At 38.4% G+C, this 17156-nt stretch overlaps 1 protein-coding gene across 1 annotated transcript in view; it reads left to right on the top strand.

The window, feature by feature from the left end:
* The first annotated feature begins 11189 nt into the window (after positions 1–11189).
* The window catches only part of PNKD (PNKD metallo-beta-lactamase domain containing), a 64932-nt gene continuing 58965 nt past the window's right edge, over positions 11190–17156 (top strand). The window contains exon 1 of the mRNA XM_074191379.1: positions 11190–11289. The gene's annotated coding sequence lies outside the window, so the exon portion shown is untranslated. The remainder of the gene's footprint in view (positions 11290–17156) is intronic.

Here is a 17156-nt window from a genome sequence, read left to right as displayed (position 1 = left end):
CCAAGGAAGGGAAAATGCTAAGTGATTCCCTGGATGCTCCAACGGTTTATCCTGGTTCTCAAAGAGTCAAATCAGAAGCCATGCAACTCTAATCCAAAGAACCTGCTTTACAATCAAAGCAACTCTATAGGGAGCAACAACTAGAAATTGTGGTGCTGGGAGAAAAACAACATGAAAAGCATCTGCCCAGGACAGGGGAGTGTTCAAGGCTACCAAGAAAGGTTGCCTTGCTGGAAGAAGAGACATGGTGAGCTGGCGAAGACTTGGGAAGCAGCCCCCACCCCACCCCCCAGTGGAGAGGGGTAATTATTCTTAAGTAGATACAAATTCTCTAAGCATCTTTTAAAATTCAGCCTTGAGTAAAGCTAGATTCTGTGACTGATTAGCTGTAATCTAATTATTTCATCTCTCAGTTTCAGTGAGTCATTATATAAAGTATTAGACTAGATGTAAGGTTCCTAATAACATGTTTATACATAAACCATGATACTTTTTGCACATGTCAGATACATTCACATAATAGAGATATCCTCACAGAACACAGAACCTCTTCAGTATACCCCAGTAAAAGATTAGAAGACAATTTATTGAGACCTTTATCTCGTGCCTTATATCAATTAGTCCCTTCAGATGATTGTGTTTTACCCCCTAGAGATCTCTTGGTCTATAAGCAATGCTCTATTATTTATTTGTTCATCTTTTTAGCTAGTATTTTTTATTTTATTGTTTCTTGGGAACTTCAGGGACCTAGATTCCCTTCTCCACCCACATTTACCTACTAGACTGGACTTTGACCTTCTACTCTGACCACCCAACTATTTCTTTTGTTGCTTAACCTCTGACTCTACCACATAGTTAAATATGTTCTCTCCAAAGATCTGCTACTCCCAATATAGTCTTTTCTCAGTTCTTTTTTTTTAAATCACTTTGCATGTGGATTAGCCCTTCCATTTACCTTGGTTTTAGTTTTCGTGATGTTGCCTTCTTTTACAACTTCTACTACCTCTCTTCTTTCTCAGACTCCTTAGCTAGCTATTGGCAAAATTGTGAGGTGAGCAATAATGCGCCTTTTGTGCTGGGTCCTTTGAACTCCTGGTGATGAGTGTGTGTGTTTGTGTGTGTTTATGTGTAAGGAGAAGTGAGTCAGTAAGTGTTTATGGAGTTCGTACTACTGCTAGACCTTATTCTAAGTACTAGGGAAACAAAGAAAGACAAAAAAAAAACAAAACCCCACAATCTATGCCCTTACAGCACTTCAGTTCTAATGGGAGAGATCACATGTATGCACATACAGTGAAAATACAAGGCAATCTCAGAGCAGGGAAGAGAGGGAAAGGTAAAGGTAAAGGTCACCTTTAGAACAAGTCAATCTGTGTAATTAGATGTATATGGAGGGGAGTAAAGTATAAAATGACTAGAAAGATAGTGGGGAAGAATAGGGGTATATGTCACCTCCTAAGAAGGTTGGACTTAATTGGGCAATCAGATAATTTTATATTTGATTTTTAGGGGTCATAAGGAGCCACTGCAATTTACTGAGTAGGAGAATGACATGGTCAGACCTGTTTTGTTTTTTAGGAAAACCACTTTGACAATTAATTGGAGGATAAATTGAGATGGAGAAGCTGGAGGCAATGAGTTCAACTAGAAGGTTATTGTATTAGAGCAGGTATGACCTGCTGATGGCCTGCACATACAGGGGTGGTGATTGTGGGAATGGATAGGAGACATAAGTGAGAAATGGAAAGGTAGAAATGACACGTTTCAATGCTATATGGGGTGAGAACAAATGGAGAGTTAAGGATGATATTGAAGTGGCTAACCTGGTGATAGAAAATGGATTCCTTCAACAGCAATAGGAAAGTTGAATTAAAGGCACCATTAGGGGTGATGATAATTAGTTCTGCTTTAAACATGCTGAACTTGAGAAGACTGTGAAGGTGCAGTTAGGTGGGAAAGTAAAGTACCAGCCCCGAAGTCAGGAGTCAAAGCCAGCCTCAAATACACACTAGTATAGTGACCAGGCAATTTGGACTGTCAGAGAGAGAGAGAGAGAGATAGTCAGAGAGACAGAGACAGAAAGATAGAGACAGACACACAAAGAGACAGTCAGAGAAACAAAGTCACAGAGAGAGACACAGTGAGAGTCAGAGACAGATACAGAGAAACAGAATTAGAGAAACAAAGAGTGGCAGAGAGACAGAGAGATGCTTATGAGACATTCACATTATAATATCCAATGATGTGAGACTAGATAGACCTCAGGAGAGAGATTAGGGTTGTATATGTACATTTGGGAATCATGATCATAAAGATGATAATAGAACTAAAAGGATTTGAAGACCCATAGAAACACCAGGAAATTCAGTGTTGTATCTTATGCTTTACCTCTCCTTTTACATGCCAATCTCTAAAGTCAAATACTTATTGATAAAATGTTAAGAACTGATTTACCAATTCATGTTGGCTATTTGCTTTATTGGGGCCTTTATAAAAAGACTTTTGTTCGGTGTTATTGTTCAGTCTTGTTCAAATCTTCATTTCTTGGCAGAGTTATTGAAGTGGTTTGCCATTTCCTTCTCCAGTGGTTTGAGGCAGAGGTTAAGTGACGTAGCTAATGAGTGTCTGAAGTCAGATTTGAATGACAAGCCTGGTGCTCTATCTACTGAGTCACCTAGCTGTCTCGCATAAAAAGAGACTGTCTTATGTCAAAGGAATGAATGCAGAATGGTAAAGTGTAAGGTGTGAGTGGCAGACACACTATGGTTAGGATTTTGGTTTCTAGAGATTTTGCTTCTTTTTAAAAAATGTTATTGATGTCTTTAAAAAAAGTCTCAGGGCGGCTAGGTGGCTCAGTGGATAGAGCACTGGCCCTGGAGTCAGAAGTACCTGAGTTCGAATCCGGTCTCAGACACTTAATAATTACCTAGCTGTGTGGCCTTGGGCAAGCCACTTAACCCCATTGCCTTGCAAAAACCTAAAAAAAAAAAAGTCTCACTTATTCCTGATATTCCTTTCCCCAGTCCATGAACCTTCCCCAGCAATAAAGAAAAAAAAAGTTTAGCAAACCAAGAAATATATCACCTATTGAAGTAGGATAAGCAACTTTCCATGTCTATTGTCCCCTACCTCACCAACTCAGAGACAGAATTGAATCTTCTCATTCTTTCCTCTTGGCGTGCCCTTTCTGGGGTTACCCTAGACAACCTTAGTGTCATTCACTGCTCCTCACTCTCATAATATGTATCCAAAAAGTTGTCAGATTATTTTAGTTCTGCCTTTACCATATCTCACCCATTTGTCCCTTCTTCTCTAGTCACACAACTTCTTTCCACTGTTGCTTAAGTCCTTATAACTTCTAGCCTAGATCATTGCAATAGCTTCCTAATCAGTCTTAGTCTCAAGCCTTCCCCTCTCTAAAACATTCTCCACAATCTGCCTCTGTACTTTTCCTAAAGGTCAATCAAGTCTAACCATGTCACTGACCTGTTAAAGAAACTGTGATGGCCCCCTTTTGATACTAGGATCAAATATTACTTTTTTCTTTTTTTTTTTGTGAATGTATTTTATCTTTTTCAATTACATGTACTATAGTTTTTAACATCTATTTTCTGGAAGATTTTTAGTTCTGGGGCGGCCAGGTGGTGAGGTGGATAGAGCACTGACCCTGGAGTCAGAGTACCTGAGTTCAAATTCAGTCTCATACACTTAATAATTACCTAGCTGTGTGGCCCTGGGCAAGCCACTTAACTCCATTTGCCTTGCAAAAACCTAAAAAAAAAAATAGCTAAGATTTTTAGTTCTACATTTTTCTCCCTCTCCCTCTTCCCTCCCCCCTCTCCAAGGCAGCAAGTAACCTGATATAGGTTATATATGTTCAATCATTTAAAAGGTATTCATATTAGTCTTGTGAAAGAAGAATCAGAACAAAAGAGAAAAAAAACTTGAGGAAAAAAAACAAATTGAAAAAATTGAAAATAATGCTTTGACCTTTATTCAGACTCCATAGTTCTTTTGAACTTGTCTTTAATCACTATATTATTGAAAAGTTAAGCCTATTATAGTTGATAATCACACTATGTTATTGTTAATATGTACAATGTCTCCACTTATAGAACAATAGTATTCCATCATATACCACAGATTGTTTATTGGCAGCGTTATCATGGCAGACATTCCCAAATTGATGGGCATAGGATCAAACATTTCAATTTTATCACCTCTTTTTAATTTCTCTTTTTGTATAAGTTTTATAATGTATATAATAATTTGCATGATAATACATTTAAATGCAATTTGTAAATAAGTTTATATTCTTTGAAGACAACCAAAATGACATGTTAGAAACTATGTTAGAAACAAGTTACAAAGAGTCCAACTATAGCTGATCAGACCAATATAAGCTATGTGTGTCTATGTGTGTGTGTGTGTGTGTGTGTGTGTATGTGTGAAACTTAATTTTTAGGTTTAAAATAAAACAAAAAAAAAATTTAGGTTTATACATGGAGTTTATTCTCTAAAATTTACCATAAAACTTAATAGGTGGTGGACATCATTAGAGATGTGTACAATGAGATTATTGATAGAAGAGTATTTTTGAAAATCACACAAGTAGTCATAAAATTTTTGTTGGTCAACCATTCAGATTAAACATTAATTCATGAAGGTGTCATTGATTACTTTTTTTTTCCATTTTTTCAAGGCAATAGGGTTAAGTGGCTTGCCCAGGGCCACACAGCTAGGTAATTATTAAGTGTCTGAGACCAGATTCGAACTCAGGTACTCCTGACTCCAGGGCCAGTGCTCTATCCACTGCGCCACCTAGCCACCCTCATTGATTACTTTTTGATCCTCTTATTCATCCATAAGGTCTGTTCTATATCAGATTCTATTAGTAGCAGGACTACTGGCTTCTTTTCTGACTTGATATTTTATGTTGTTATCAGATATGTTATAGACATATAAACATTGGAATTTCTCTTTCTAAAATATCATAATTATAAGAATTTATTTTGATCTCTCACAGAGATAACCATACCAGTTTCCTGCTTTCTCTGGATGGTCTTTAATTGTTTACACAACTAGGAAAGCCAACCTGTACATTCAATTAGGGGGAACTAGATTAATTCACATAAGAGTCTGCCTATGGATTTGTAGCTGGAGAGACACAGACCTTGAGAAGAACAGAGGCTAACATTCACACTTTTTTTTGTTTTTTGTTGGGTTTTTTTTTGTTTTAGTTTTTGCTAGGCAATGGGGTTAAGTGGCTTGCCCAAGGCCACACAGCTAGGTAATTATTAAGTGTCTGAGGTTGGATTTGAACTCAGGTACTCCTGACTCCAGGGTCAGTGCTCTATCCACTGCGCCACCTAGCTGCCCCTAACATTCACACTTTTAAAGGCTGAGAAACCAATTTTTGATCAGAAATGTAAGATTTCAGAAACTTCACTTCCATAGTATCTTGTATCTATAGCTATGGATTTGAAGTTCATGCTCAAAAGTTTGTTTGGTTTTTTTTTTACAGAAAAGAATGTGGAATGGAAAAAGTTTGGAGGTTTTTGTTATATTCCACCAACTCCAAATCTCAGTTCCTCTGCTTTTAAATTCAGGGCCAGTCCATTCTCTCAGCTAATCTTTGTCTCCTATATCTTTTTTTGTGTAAATCTGCCAAAGTCTGAAAGAGGCTCACCTTTTATATCTCAACTTTTCTGGTCTTGGCTTTTTATATCCAGTTATTTCTTTGAGCCCCTCTCCATTGCCCACATCAACTCCTATGTTCTGGAGCTTTCTCCCTGAATCCTTCTCCATCCCTACCCTCTCCAGTCAATGTATTACTAGAAATCTACCTTTAGAAGAGCAGATTGTAATATTATCAAGTCTCCTTTGGTGCAGTTCCCTATCAGAAAGTTAGTTCTATTAAGAAAGGATTAGATTTCAAATCTGTTCACCAGTTAGTGCTATGCTAATATTGACTATGGATTGTTACAATGCCCTTCACACATTCTTCTGTGAAATATAAACATATAAGTTATCCTAGCAAGCTGCTCTAAGCCCAGAGGTCTCGGTTCAAGTAATACAATGTTTTAATTGGTTGGGAAAGGGTAAAAAGGGTTAACTTAATGAGCTTCCTAATGAATTTCCTTGGTTGGGAGGGTCATATATTTGGTTAATGCACATTCTACCTGGCCCTTTCTTTGACATTTCCCAACCTCAGTGACTGGACCTGCCTCCCAACTTTGCCCTATTACTTCAAATTGTGTTTGCTTTAATCTGGGAACTTCCTGAGTCAGGGCAGGGATGAATATTCTGTCTCCTCCCTCTTCTTTTGCTCACTAGACCTTTGTTCTTCCTTTCCTTCCCATCTCATTTTATTCCATTCAGGGCATCTTTCTTCCCAGATAAGAATTTTTTTCTGTTACTCCTGATGAGTAGGCAACCTCATTTTTTCCCCCCTTCTTTTGCCCAAGCAGAGGGAGGCAAAATGGTTTCCTGAACCAACCAGTTTCCTTTCTGAGAGTCATTGTTTCCATGTCACCCAAAGTAAGAAACAATCACCTTACCAAGAACTCAGAACCATTAGTGGATCAAAGGGAATCTTTTTTGTTAAAACATCCTTTAGAATAGATGTCCATAATAGAAACAGGTACATGTGGTACATGACATCAGGGCCTTTTATCTCCTGTCTAGAAACACAAGTCCTGCCCATGTCCCCAGTTGGCTGGGTACTGCCAAGGTCAAAGGCCTATCCCAAGTATCCAATTCTCTCCTCATGTGGGTTCAAATTCTTTATCAAACTTCCTCAGATTCTACAACTATAGCTTCTTTCCTCATCTTCCCAGGTTGTTCTCTGTAAGATATAAACTACTTTCCTCAGTTTCCATAGCTAATGTAGAAATAAAACCTAATCACTTATCTCACTTAAGACACAGATCTTTCCTATAAGAGGAGTTCTGAGCTCAACTAGGCCTGGGAACAGTCCTTGGGTTAACTCCAAAAAGAGGAAAGTTAGACTTTTCCTATGATTTCTGGCTCACTTGACACAATCTTTAAAGTCAAATATGGTTCATAGTTGGGGTTTCCCCTAAATGGGAAATGATATAAGGCCCCCCTGGCCTCTAAGATTCCTTCCAAGTGGGAAAAAGCCCAAAAGAAAACCTCTGCTTATTTCCTCCACGACACATAGAGAAAAAATTTAAAATATGGAGGACCTGTCAGCAGTGTACATTAAGAATATTTAAAATATAGAAGAGTTTCTATTTGAGAGATAATCAGTCAAGTCTCTTGTTTTTCAAGGACAATTTTGTCACCCCACATACCCTGGGAGGTAAAGATAATTCTCCAGGGCTATGGGACATATTCACATTCACCTCTGATCTCTACTTTCTAATCAAGTGATATGTTCAGATCTCCTGGCAAATTAGGGCATAGCTTGGGTTTTCTTTATTTTTACAGGTATGGTATGCTTCTGTCATTGGGAAATGGCAACCAAAAAAAGACTAATGTAATCTTGGGGTGCACTGGGGTCAAGAGGACTTGAGCTTTTTCTTTATTTTTACAGCTGTGGAATGCTTCTGTCATTGAGAAATGGAAACCAAAAAAGACTAGGTCAAGAGCAGAGCAATTAGAGTTCATGGCTTATGAGATCTGGGCAAAAGATATAATAATAATAATAATAATAATAATAATAATAATAATAATAATAGTTAGTTGACTCTTCTCTTTCATTATCTAAAAAGACCAAAATGATGTCACTATGTTTGAGGCAAATTACAGTATGTGTGATTACGGTTGATCAGACCAGAACTCAGAATGCTCTACCACAAGTCAGGCACAAAGAGTTCATGTGAACACCTGGGATGTTTACTCTAAACTTACATGTGCCACATTTTCTTTGAGCTGCTTCAATTCTACCCTTGTCTTAGAGCATAGCACCCTTTCTGATGTTGGCATGCCATGCTGATTGATGCTGTGTCAAGGTCTCCCATGATGCACCATAAATTCTAAAGTGTTCAATGTGACCTTCTAGATGTCTGAGTATTACTTCTTCTGACCCCCTTGAGAGTACTTGCCCTGTGTGAGTTCTCCATAAAATAGTCTTTTTGGCAAACGTATCCAGTCCACTGTAGTTGCACTCTCTGTAGTAAGGTTGGAATACTCGTCAGTTTAGCTTGAGAAAAGACCTCAATGTCTGGTATCTTCTCCTACCAGGTGATCTTCAGAATCTTCCTAAGTCGACTTAAATGGAAGTGATACAGACTGTCCAGATTTCACAAGTATGTAGCAATGAGGTCAGCACAACAACTCTGTAGACCTTTGGTTTGGTGGTCAGTCTAATACCTCTTCTCTCCACACTTTCTTTTGGACTCCCAAATACTGAGCTAGGTCTAGCAATGTGTATGTCAACCTCACTGTCAATGTGTGTCTCCTTGGAAATGACACTGCCAAGGTGAGTGAACTTGTTCACAGTACTCAAAACTTTTCCATTTGCTATAATTAATGGTTCCTCAAATGGATGATGTGGTGCTGACTGATGGAGCACCTGTGTTTTCTTGGTGTTTATTGTTAGACCAAAATGAACACAAGCAGCAGAAAATCGATCCATATTTTGTTGCAACTCAGTTTCAGAGGCTGCATTGAGTGCACAATCATCTGCAAATAGAATATCATGCACCAACACTCCCTGCACTTTGGTCTTAATTTGTAACCTTTTCAAGTTGAATTTACCATCAGTGTGGTAGCTGATCATGATGGTTCATCTTCAGTGAAGGTGTTTGATAATATGACTATAAACATCATGCTAAAAGGCATGGGAGTAAGGACATAGCCTTGTTTCACTCTATTGGTGACTGAGGGATCTCGAGAACATTGTCCACTATCCAAAAGCTGGGCAAGCACTGAACTTCTCTGGGCAACCACATTTTGGCATAATTTTCTATAAACCCTCTTGACTGATGGTATCCAAGGTCTTGGTCAGATCCATAAATGTTGTATACCTCTGTTCTGTTCCTTGCATTTCTCTGGAGTTGTAAGACAGCAAATACCATATCGACTGTTCCTCTACCCTTTCTCAAGCCTCATGAACTCTCAGAGAAAGGATCATCTTCTAGGTGAAGGATCAGACTATTCAGAAGGACTCTAGCAAGAATCTTACTAGCAATGACTAAAAGAGGAACACCTCAATGATCATCACTGGCCAATCTACTGGCCCTTTACCTTTATAGAGATGGACAATGGAGACACCCTTGAATTCTTGGGGATAACTTCCTCATGCCAAATAATCTGGAAAATTTCAGTCAGGTTTTGAATGAACAATGGACCCCCCATTTTGTAGATCTCAGATGGAATAGAATCAGCAACAGGTGCTTTGCCACCTGAAAGGAACCTAATGGCATTCAAAATCTCTTCTTCAATTGGAACTTCAGCTAGGGACTGATTCACTTCCACTTGAGGTAAATGGTCAATGACTTGATTGATGATGATCTTGTTAAGAACACTGTTCAGCCCACTTCTCTAGGATCATGTCCCTATCATTAATCAATGTGGATTCATCAGCACTGAGTAGTTGAGACATATTATATGTCTTTGGCACATAAATAGCCTTTAAAGTATCATAAAAGAACTTTAATTTGTTACTATCTGCATAAAACTGAATTGTATCTGCCTTCTTACTGAGCCAAGAATCCTGTGTCTCTCTTAAGTTTTGCTTGTACTTTTGATGGAATTAAATGGTGCCTTCTTAGAAATAGATGAACTATCCTGCTGGTAAACCCTGTAGAATCCTTGTTTTTTCATTTAGCAGCTTCCGTATTTCCCAATCATTTTCATCAAACCAGTCTTGAGGTTTGCAGGTATTTAAATCCAGATGAGCAAATGTGGCCCACTCTTTTTCTACCCCATTGTTGCCAACTGTGCTTTGGCTCAGTTTTCCCTCCAAGTTAGCAACAAACTGTTCTGCTCAGAGAGATGCTCTAATCTCTTGACGATAATTTTTCTAATGCCAAAACCTATGGGATTCACTCAAGGCAGCTGTCAGAGGATATATCATATCTTTAAAGCTTACATGAATAAATTAGAGAAAGAGGAAATCAATGAACTAAATATGTAACTAAAAAAATCAGAGAAAGAAGAAATTAAAACCCCCAATTAAATACCAAATTAGAAATTCTAAAAATTACAGGAGAAATTAATAAAAGCAAAAGCAAAAAAAAAAAAACTATTGAACTAATAAACAAAACCAAGAGTTGATTTTATGAAAAAAAATAAAATTGATAAACCTTTGGTGAATTTGATTAAAAAAAAAAGAAAGAAGACAATAATTCTTCTAGTATTCATTTTGCTTTTGGGCTGCTACTTCGGTTGAATGTGAATATTTAACTTAGAAAGAATAAATATGTAATCAGTGCCTTTGTCTCTCTCACATCCTGTCTGCTTTTTCTCCTCACAATCACATAGTCTATTAGATGCCAATCTAATCCCTGAAAAGCAGTGGTAAAAAGGGTTCAGCAGTCTTTCTTGAACATACCCCTACACAGGGGTCAAGAGGAGGGCAAGTAGGATTCAAGTCATATGAAGTCTGGGTGAAAGAAATAGTAGCAATAACAATAATAATAATAATAATAATAATAAACATGTATGTAGTATCTATTATCTTCTAGTCACTGTACTGAATTATTATTTCATTTGATCCTCAACAACTCTGGTAGTTAGGTACTGTTATTATCACACCCATTTTATAGATATGAAAGTAGAGGTTAGATGACTTACCCAAGTTAGTAAGTATCTGAGACTATATTTGAACTCAGGTCTTACTAACTCCAGACCTAGTGCCCTATGCACTTTAGCACTCCCCTTTGCTGCCCAAATTGCACCATATCATTTCTTTGCTCAGTGTTGGGTTCTGTTTGGCTCAAACTGGTAGAGTAAAAGGTGTGTTAGGTTTTTGAGTCAGAGAAGCTAAAATCCTAGCTCTCTTATGTACAACTTGTGTGACCCTGGGCAAATCATTTACCTTTCTGGTCTCCTGTTTTCTAATCTGCATAAAATGAGGAGGGGTGGACTCAAGACCTTTGAGTTCTCTTACAGCTCTAACGGTATGATCTTGTGATCTCGATTGCCATAGAGCATTAATAGTGCTGACCTTAGACTGATCATGAGCCAGAGCTATAACACTGCTGTGAAAAGATGGTGAGGTCATTTTCCCATTATAGCCAGCGCTGACCAGACTCATGTCAGAGACCTATGTGCAATTCTGAACTGGATTGCTAAAGAACAGAGAAGATACAAAGGCAGGTTAGTGGGGAAATAAGGCATTTAAGATAAAAAGAACAGCATTCAGTTAGACCACAAAAGAGAGAGTTGAAAATGAGCTTCTATTCTTTAAGAATGAGCTAGCTTCCCTCCTTTCTCCATTCATCCTATCCTAACCAGCTATTCCAGTCCACAGGGATCTCTTCTTTCTCTGAATTTCTACAATGTTCACTTATCTGCCATTTCCTATATGATCTTATTTTCCACTCATGGAAAGTGGCCTAGAGTCCTGGGAGGCTTGTTTCTGGATACAGAAACATAATTAAGGCAGGAATTTTGAATGGAAGATTTGGTTTGGTTTGGGTTTGGGCAGTTTTTTTTATGGTTTTGGGGGGTTTTTGTTTTTCTCCTTCCCTTTTATTTGCATGAGACATCTGCAGAACGGCAGGGTAAGTTGCATAACTCTTGTAGCTCAGTACCAAGCACCCTTCATGTGCCCCAGTTACACAAATTCTTTTTCTATGTATATGTCTTGTTTCTATGTCATACCATCAGCTCTTCCCACAAGTGATCTATTATTTCTGTGAGACTCTACCAGTTTAGGGGAGAGATAGTTTAATATTACTTTTCTTACTCTTTTTACTTTCATTAAATGTTTATGCTTTGAATTAATAAAGTCTTCTATCTGAAAAGTAAATGTAAACATATTGGTAGGGGCACGGGAGCTATGAAGTTTTAAGTACCTCAAGTGAGAGTGATTTTTTGGGGGGGAGGGGGCCACCTGAATGAGAAGGTAATATAGTCCCTATTCTTTTAAATATCATCCATATGTCTGGATTTCAAAGCTTAGAACTGCTGCTTATTATTTTTGTGACCCCTGGGAAGCCAACTGTTCTCTGAAGCTTCCTTTCCTCCTTTGTAAAATGGGGAGATGACATCTGAGGTTCTTTCCAATGATAATTAGATTAATCTGTGCTCTCCAAATGCTTCAAATGTTTATTTTATCTTTCCAACTGGACTTTAAGTCTCTTGAGATCAGGTATTCACCTGATTCCTCTCTAGCAAAGTATCTTTTTATCTAATAGAGGTTTACAGAATGTTGATAGATTGGAGTCAGGAGGACCTGAGTTCAAATGTGCCCTCCCAGCTGTTTGACTTTGGGCAAGTCACTTAACCCCATTGCCTTAAATAAATAAAAAAGTAATAAAAGTGTTGATAGATGGATGAGAGTGACAAATGGATCTTTCTATGGAGGTAAATTTGGCAGAGATGGGACTAGTGAGGTCCCATTTAACCAATGAAGGTCAACCTCTTCCCTGCAATTTATGGTCTGAGAGAATTGCCTTAGGACAATAAAGGACCCAAAAGGCCCAGGGTCATACAACAATTACATGTAAAAGGCAGGACTTGAACCCAGTTTCTAGCTACTCTGTTAAGCTCCCTTTCCAGAGGCAGAATATGGGAAAGAATGCTATGACTTCTAAGGGTTTCAGAGTCTTCTGATATTGTTAATAGATGGAGAGGAAGGAGAAGAGGGAGTCTAACTGGCAATCACAGAAAGCTAGAGTCAGTTGGCATCCGGGACAAAATACTGGGAAGAAGGTCCAAAGTTAGCTGTTAGCAATTCCCAGAAAGGATCAGCAGAGGTCAGGATTCAACCACTTTAGCTTGACAATCTCAACACTAAACAGAACTGGCAAAGTTCTGGATGACTAATAAAGATTATGAAAATGAGCATTTATGTAATACTTCTAAGGCTGACAAAGAGCTTTCAAAAAAACCCAAAAGTCCATTTTGCCTCAGTTATCTGAATATTTTGGGGGAAAATCTTTGCCATTCTCTCAAGTAGGTAGCCTACCTCAAGTAGGTACCCTCCTGCCTCTGAGACATTTATATTATTCTCTACCTTGCAGCCCTATATCTGTCCTCCAATGTCCTTCAACCTCTACCTTCAGGTATTTTCACTGGCTGTCCATGCCCAGAATTCTTTCCCTCTTCATCTCCACTTTCTGATATCCTTAGATTCCCTTCAATTTCCAGATAAAATCCCACCTTCTATTAGAAGCCTGTCTTGAAACCCCCTTAATGTTAATTATATTTCCTCTGATGTTATCTCCAGTTTATCTTGCATATGAATTAATACATTTTGGTTGCTTTGTCATTTTTTTCAGTTGTATTTGGCTCTTTGTGAGAGCCATTGGGGGTTTTCTTGGCAAATATACTGAAATGGTTTGCCATTTCCGTCTTCATTTTACAGAGTAGTGAGGCAAACAGAATTAAGCAACTTATTCAGGGTCATGCAGTTAGCAAGTATCTGAGGCCAGATTTGAACTTACCAAGATGAGTCTTCTTGACTCTTGGCCCAGCTTTCTATCCACTGTTCCCCCCTAGTTGCCCCTTAAAAAAATATAGTTGTTTGCATATTTTCCCCCATTAGACCATGAGACCATTGCTTTGTTCTTTGTAACCCCAGCATTTTACACAGTGTCTACTTGATATACAGTAGGCCCTTAATAAATACTTACCAATTTACTTTCAATCTGTCAAGGCCCAGCTCCAAAAAGCAATAAACCAACAAATATTTGTCAGACCCTATGTCCCAGGCCCTGTGGAACAAAGACAAATGAAACTGTCCTCAAATACCTTCCTGTCCCTGATAGAGTCAACATGGATCTGACCTTCTTTCTTGAAGCTTTCCCAAGTTACTCAGTTCATGGTTAGTTCTTCTTCTACCACTCAGATATCACTTCTTTTTTTTTTAAATGAAATTTTAACATCACATTTATTTCTGAACATAGCCCTTCAAATTATTCTCACAAAATTTAACAGTTTAGCAAAGGGAACCAAGATATTAAAGGAATCTGACATGTTCAGCATTCCGCACCCATTGTCACTCACCTCTGCAAAGAAGGGAAAGGGGTGTGTTTTCTCATCTCTTTTTGTAAGGGATGAACCTGACCATTATAATTTCATGTCAGTAATTACATTACTTTCTTGTGACATTCTTCCTATTTTCTTGTATTGATCTTTAATTCATTTAAGGTCTTTAAAGACAGATCAGAGCAGATTTTCTGTTTCATACTTTTAAATTATAACAACGATTATAATATTACAACATAATTATATTTGTTGTTTTGTTATTTCAGTCATCTCCAACTCTTTGTGACTCCATTTGGGGTTTTCTTGGCAAAGACACTGTAATGGTTTGCCATTTCCTTCTCCAAAGTATGCTTGTTATAATGTAATAAATGGTAATAATATAATGTCATGATAATGATAATAGTTGGCATATAGAACATCAAGTACTTTTAAGTCTTCAGAGCGCTTTAAATAATGATGGTAATGATTAGGTTGATGATAGCCAGAATTTCAATAACACTTTAAAGTTTACGAAGTATGTTTTGCATGACTTCACATGTAAAATCGGTTTCATATTGCTCGCCTTCTCAATGGGGAGGGCAGGGATGGGAGAGCAAGAGAACAATTGGAACTTAAAACTTTTGAAAGTTACTGTTAAAAATTTTTTAATGTAATTAGGGAATATTTAATAATATTTATTTTTAAAAAGAACTCTATGTTCTCTCTCATTTGATCCTCACACTAGCCCTATAAAGTAGATACTCCAGACTCTGTACAATTTTTAAAATAACATACCTCCTTTATTTGTAATCCCAGGCCAAGGTGGCTATCTTCTTTCATGCCAGCAGTTCTAGAAAGCTCATCTTCATGAAATAGCCTTTCTCATCATCATCAGCAGCAGCAGCTCATTATCAACAGTCTCTTGACACCATTTCATTTATTTCCTTCATTACTCCTTTTCTGAACTGTTACTTTATCCTCCTGATTGGACTCCTAAGTCTCAAACCTCTTCCCACTCTAATTCATCTTTCACTCAGCTGCCAGAGCAATCTTCCTAAAGCACAGATGGTACTCATCAGTCAGTACCATATAACCCCCTAGAGTCAAATATCAGTTCTTCTGTTTCCCATTCAGAACATTTCATCCTCTGCCTTGGACCTTTCTTTCTGGACTGATTTCTTATTAGTCTCTCCATCACACAGGCCAGTCTGGCCTCTTCCATGTTCCCCATGTTGGATATTCTCTCTCCCATATTCATGTTTTTGGAGACTGTCACCCAAGTCTACAATACTCTTCTCAACCTGCTTCTTGGAATCCCTATCTCCTTTCAAGATTCAACTCATGAACCTCCTCCTCCATGATGTCTTTCTTGCTTTCCCCAGCAGTCAGTGAACCTTTCTACCAAATCACTTTGTAAAGATCTTGTATTGATTTGTGCTTATGCATGTTACTTTCCCATGGTAGAAGGGAAACTTTTTAATTTTTTTTATTTATTTAAGGTAATAGGGTTGACTTGCCCAAAGTCATACAGCTGGGTAATTATTAAGCATCTGAAGTCAAATTTGAACTCAGGTCCTCCTGACTCCAGATCCTCTATCCACTGGGCCACCTAGCTGCCCCAGAAGGTAAACTTGAAGACAGGAACTATTTCATTTTTACCTTTGAATTTCCAGTGACTGGCCCAGTGCTTAGCAAATAAAAGGTTTAATTAATAATCCAGGAATTGAATTAAATTGAATTATTACTCTGTATAAGGCACTATTCTCCATTTTTGAGAACTATAGGAAGCTCTAAAACATAGCTGCTGCTGTTGCTTCCTGCCCCTCCCTACCGAAAAGGCCTTCTGGGAACAGGAGTAATGGAGAGGAAATCTGGATTTATCTAAGCTTGGCACAGGTTCAGTCTATGTGTACTTGGCAGGTATCCCAGGTAACACTGTCGTAATAACCCGTTCCAGTCATGTCCTGCTTTTCATAACCATTAACCAAAAAAGGAGTTGAGTTTGTAATTCTGTCCACCAGGTGGGGCCCGACTCCAACCACCAGACCATTTGAAAAATGCACAAAACAATCTCTTATGTACTCTGCCCAGTCCCAACAGGCCACAGGCTTCAAAGAGCTAAGCAAAGAGAAACCCTCAAGGACTGGGTTCTGAACTTGTTTAAGGACAACATTTCATAACCTAAGGTCCATATGGGAACCTGATTTTGAAAATATTTTGATAGCGGTATTGCAACATTATTGGTCTTTTTGGTAATCCTATAGGTTTTATTTTATGTTTTTAAAAATATCTTCCTAAGAATGAGACTATGGGCCTCACCAGACTATTCTAGGAGTCCACAAACCACAAAAAGGTGAAGAATCTCTTCCAGGAGATGAAAAATAAAGCATCACTCAATAAGATGAAGGATATGCAATCTATCGTTCACCACATTCCCCTGCCACATATGGGAAATTTCCCAGCTTGATTTCAGCCTTTTCTATTCATACTACATAGGCAATTCACTTTTTTTTTTGGTCACATAATTTAGTAAACAGTGGGATTGCAAGGAAAACTTTTAGTACTTCCCTCCTGGGGGCACTTTGTCTATTGGTCTCAAACAACAACCAACAAAAAATGACCTAGAAAACTCCTCAGCAAATCTCCTTAGGACATGTTCTCCCTGGGTGAGAAGGGGAGGAAGAGGCAGACAAATGAAGAGAAAGGGATTGGAGTTGAGCCCTGCTAGGGTTGATTGTACAAATAAAGGAGAAACAAACTGAAGTACCAGAGGGTTAGACATGTTTTGTGCTTCTCCCCGGATGTGGAGGTTTTCAGAAGCTGCCTTTCTTACATCCCAGTCCATCCTCACTTCATCCCAGTTCTTGGCTCACTTCTTGGCTCACTGCTCCACTGTTTGGCTGCCCTGTATGGTTTTCCAGACCTAGCTCCCCTGGGCACCATGGTTTCTGGTGTGGACCATCACAAGCTAAAGCTTCCCCCAGCCCTGCCTCCAACCCTAGCCCTCCATTTTTTTGGGGGGGGGTTAGGTTTTTGCAAGGCAAATGGGG

The sequence above is a fragment of the Macrotis lagotis genome, chromosome 6 (assembly GCF_037893015.1).
Source record: "Macrotis lagotis isolate mMagLag1 chromosome 6, bilby.v1.9.chrom.fasta, whole genome shotgun sequence".
In the NCBI taxonomy this organism is placed as follows: domain Eukaryota; kingdom Metazoa; phylum Chordata; class Mammalia; order Peramelemorphia; family Peramelidae; genus Macrotis; species Macrotis lagotis.
Note: the sequence above shows the minus strand (reverse complement) of the source record. Positions and strands in the feature narration are given on the sequence as shown.